Source organism: Lontra canadensis, unplaced genomic scaffold (genome assembly GCF_010015895.1).
Source record: "Lontra canadensis isolate GAN:19392208 unplaced genomic scaffold, GSC_riverotter_1.0 scaffold9, whole genome shotgun sequence".
Classification (NCBI taxonomy): domain Eukaryota; kingdom Metazoa; phylum Chordata; class Mammalia; order Carnivora; family Mustelidae; genus Lontra; species Lontra canadensis.
Genome location: NW_022631003.1, coordinates 18,825,526 through 18,830,530, shown reverse-complemented (window position 1 = coordinate 18,830,530; position 5,005 = coordinate 18,825,526). Strand labels below are relative to the sequence as shown.

General features: G+C 42.9%; 1 pseudogene; it reads right to left on the bottom strand.

The window, feature by feature from the left end:
• Nucleotides 1–3,915: 3,915 nt before the first annotated feature.
• On the bottom strand, nt 3,916–4,392 carry LOC116866425 (annotated as a pseudogene).
• Between the last annotated feature and the right edge of the window lie 613 nt (nt 4,393–5,005).

Genomic DNA, 5,005 nt, shown 5'->3' with positions numbered 1-5,005 from the left:
GAAAGAGAGACTAAAGGTCAGGGGCGAGGATGAAATTTATGTCTCAATGAATAGCTTTTGTATGGCTTGAGTTACCATGTGCCCATTTGATTTAAAAGTTGCCCATGTGCACATTTTACTTCTTAAGACTCCTGTGAGAACAAATAGTAGGTAAACAGGATTGCCATTGATAGCAACTCCAATAGCTAGACTCTGATTCATCAGGTCATCTATCCCTGGACCCCACTTGATGGTAAATATTTTTTTTTTATATCATGCTTCTTGTGTCCTTATGAAACCATTATCAATTTTAAGGTGGCTGGAGACACCGAGTGGATTTCTGTCAAAGTTAGATGTAGGATCCCTTTTCATGTCAGGGGATGACCTGTATTGTGGGTCACAACTTTTCTTAAGACCTCCTTAGAGAGTCTGTCTTTTCTCATAAGACAATTCCAGGTGAAGTAGAATGCCCTTGAGTACTACTTCCCTACTCTTTGCACGTACTTGACTACAACACATTGACAAAAACACATGTTCAAAAATACAGTAATCCCAGGTGTCTCAGTGGCTCAGTTGGTTAAGCTTTGCCTTTGGCTCAGGTCATGATCTCAGGATCCTGGAATTGAGTCCCTTATTGGGCTCCCTGCTCAGCAGGGAGTCTGCTTCCCCCTCTCCCCCTGCCCTTCCCCTGCTTTGTGCTTTCTCACTCTCTCACTCTCTGTCAGATAAAGAAATCTTTAAAAAAATTTCAAAAATTCCTAAACTCACAGTACATACATCCCTTTTATATGTAACATTCAGCAGTTGTTTTCAATTAGGGATAATTTTGCCCCCCTGCTCCCTGGCAACATCTGGTAATTCTGGGGGACATTTTTAGTTGCCATAACTGGGTAGGAGGGTGGTAGTGGGGTTGCTAACTGGATTCTAGAGGGTAGAGGCCAAAGATGTTACAATGTACAGAACCGGTCCTCCACAACAAAGAATTATCCAACGCAAAATGTCAGTAGCGCTGATGTTGAGAAAACATGCTTCAGAGTTTCCTCATCTTATTCAAGGGAAACGTGATTAGTGCTGGCCAAGAATGGATGAAAAGCAACTGACAAGGGTGGAGGGTGGAAGGGGAGAGAAATTGCAGTGGTAGTAGTGGGTCGCCAAGTGTCTTAGTACTTTGCAGATTATAAGATAATATATCTTATAATTAAATCAAGATGATCTAATCTTTCTGGCTGGAATAAGTATTAGTTGATCTAGTATTTTTACAGTTGAAGAAAACTGATGCTATGAAATCTTGTGACGGGCATGGCTGACCAAAAGCAGAACTGTTCCCGGAAGCAGGGACTCCAGACAAGTGAAACTCAGTGAGAGAGGAAGGGCAGCATATGAAGAAGACCAGGAGCCGTAGAGGTGGAGAGACGTTGGCGGAATCATTGGCCACAGTTCACATTTGGCTGAGGTAATAGAAATACAAGTATCTTTTTCAAAGTGTTCTATCATGACAAAGTGGTGAAGGCTTAGGGTTTTACAATGACTTCAAATTTTAGCAAACCTAAACCATTAATACTTTTTTTAAAAAAGGTTTTATTTATTTATTTGACAGAGAGCTAGAGAGCACAAGCAGGAGGAGCGGCAGGCAGAGGCATAGAAGAGAAGCAGACCTTCCACTGAGCAGAGAGCCCGATGCGGGACTCGATCTCAGGACCCTGGGATCATGACCTGAGCTGAAGGCAGACGCTTAACCAACTGAGCCACCCAGGCGCCCAGTACATTTTTTAAAATAAGTCAAAGAAACAAAAGTGTGCATGATATGCATATGCACTGAGGACACAGTGAGAACAAGTAACACTTTTTAAAGGGCTGTGACTTCAGCTTTCAACACTGTCTCAGAGCTATGATGAGCTGGTTTGAGTCCTGAGAAGAATCTCCTTTAGGGAACTAGACTGACTGGACTAGCTCTTAGAACGAGGGTGGTGAACAGGCTCCACTTCACTCCCTCTCTCGTCAGTTAGTAGTGGCTTCTTGAAGCTCTACAACATCAAGAGCCCTGTGACAGAAGTAGAACTTGGCGAGACAGTATGGTGTGTCATGATACATAACAATGTCTGCCATGGGCTCAAGGATGGATTATGGCGGAGATATTGGACATTTCCTGACCTAAGACCAAAGGAAGGTGAAAGAACTTTTCTAACTCAGTCCCAGAGATCGAACTCAAGATCTTACCACTATGATAAGATGAAGAGCCATACGTACTGTTTAAAATGAAAGTACAGGGGTGCCTGGGTGGCTCAGGTTGAGCGACTGCCTTCAGCTCAGGTCACGATCCTGGAGTCCCGGAATCGAGTCCCGCATCAGGCTCCCAGCTCATGGGGAGTTTGCTTCTCCTTCTGACTTTCTCCTCGCTCATGCTCTCTCTCACGGTCTCTCTCTTTCAAATAAATAAATAAAATATTTAAAAAAAAGAAAAAATATAAAATGAAAGTAGAGATTTTACAAGAAATAGCAAGAGGCAGACAATGTTTATTGATGCCTGTTGTGTCTCACTCTCCGGGGACATCTTTTTTTTTTTTTTTAAAGATTTTATTTATTTATTTGACAGAGAGAGAGAGAACACAAGCAGGCAGAGTAGCAGGCAGAGGGAGAGAGAAAAGTAGGCTCCCCACTGAGCAAGGAGCCCAATGTGGGACTTGATCCCAGGACGCTGGGATCATGACCTGAGCTGAAGGAAGCCACTTGACCTACTGAGCCACCCAGGCGTCCCCCTCATGGGACATGTTTGGTTAATTTCCCCTTCGTGGAACAAAGTGCAAATGAACCCCTACCAGATGCAAATCAAAACCACAGGGAGCTATCACCTCATACCTGTTAGGATGGCTGGACTCAGAAAGACAGGAGATATCAAGTGCTGGCGAAGATGTGGAGAAGAGGGGACCCCTTCTGCACTGTTGGTGGGAATGTAAATTGGCGCAGCCACTCTGGAAAATGGTGGGGAGGTTCCTCAAGAAATTGGAACTAGAACTGCCACATGAACTAGTAACCCCACTTCTGTGTTTATAGCCAAAAGAAAGGAAAATAAGATCTCACAGAGATAGTCTGCACTCCCATGTTCACTGCAGCATTACTCACAATGGCCAAGATATGAAAACAACCTAAGTTACACTGATGGATGAATGATGGGAGATCATCTAAAGAAGATGAGGCCAGAAAGCAAAATGAAACTTTGATTCTTTTAATTAAGCATGGTTCAGAAATTTCAGGGGACAGAGATAAAGAGATCTATTAAGAGGTATTTCTCCAGCTCCTTTAATTCTCTACCCCAAGAAGATATTCAGTAATATTGAGGTAATACTCTAATTTTGGTCTTTTGCGAGGAGATAATGGTTCCAAGCATCGAAAAAGTTCTGAACATCCGTTGGTTTGGTCTTCTTGGCACACACAGAGGGCTTTGCATGTAACTCTTACCTGACAGAGACGACTGCTTTAGACATGCATTGAGCAAGCTGTGTGTAATCCTTACTTCATGAACATAACAACCAAAAAAAAAAGGCCAGTAATAAATGCTAGTGAGGATGTAGAGAAATTGGGGCCCTGTGCATCGCCAGATGCCATGTAAAATGGTGCAGCTGTCTTGGAAAACTGTGCCTCAAAACATTAAACATATAATTACCATATGACCCAGCCATTCCAATCCTGGACATGCACCCAAAATAATTGAAAACATAGGCTCACACCAAAACCTGAGCACAAATGCTCATAGCAGCGTTATTCATAGTAGTCAAAAAGTAGAAATAACCCAGTGTCTACCAACTGATAAATGGATACCCAAGATGTGGTATATACGAGCAGGGGATTTCCTCTTTAAGTTAAAAGATACCTTAGGACACTTTTAAATTTTCTGATGGTCAAATGATCCTTTATTGAAATGTTTTCTTTTGTTGTTCTTCATTCCACTGCACCACTGTTGATGTCATCTATGACGTCATGGGGGTGGCAGCCATCAACATTGTTGCCCACAGACTGGGCAGTCCCCAGGATCTCGTTAATGGTTGCAGAGAGTTCTCTGGCTAAAGACCGGTGCGACATCTGGCAGGCAATGTTGACAATCTCATCAAAAGTGATGCTGCCACCGTGCTTCACGTGTTTCTGCATCTTTCTGTCCCTTGGTGATGTGCTCATCAGGGTAGAGGCAGAAGGTCCCACTTCAGTCTGGGCCTGTCGGTTCTGAGTGGTCAGTTTCACCATCATCCCTAGACCCTTCCAATCACCAGTTGGTTGCCTTGGTGAGGTCATCACCAAACTGTTCTGGAGACTGCCCCAGAAGGCCGAACTTGAGGGCCAGGGCAGATGTGGCACTGACTTCCCCACCAGTGTACGTCAGGTAAAAACTTTGATCTCATCAAGGTTGAACTTAGGTGGCATGGTGGAGTCGGCTGGCTCAGATGAACCCGGATTCGGGTGGCCCAAGACAGTTGCACATTCTCCTGCTTCAAACCAAAAGCCAAAAGCTTAAATTTTAATTTTAAAATTAATTTCTCAGGGCAACTGAGTGACTCAGTTGTTAAGCATCTGCCTTTGGCTCAGGCTGTGATCCCAGCATCTTGGAATCGAGCCCTGCATCAGGCTCCCTGCTCAGCTGGAAGTCGGTTTCTCCCTCTCCTACTCCCCCTGCTTCTGTTTCCTTTCTTACTCTCTCTCTCTGTCCAATAAATAAATAAATTCTTTACAGAATTAAGATAATCTGCTCATCTTTTTTTCCCCAAAGTTGATTCCCCCAACTTCTGACAAAATATTAAATCATTACAAATATTTCAGGCCTACTAAAAATAAAGGCATATTGTTTTGAAGTGTACATAATTTTGAATGTATGTATTAAATCAAACATGTTTATTAAATTACTCAGCTCTCTATATTTATGGGTATTTTTTATCCCACGTGTCAAAGGGTAAAACACGTTAAAATGTCCCACAATTGTGTTTCTGGAATTTTCTCCATGTGTTTCGATAGTATCTGGCTCTGTATAAAGCTATACAGT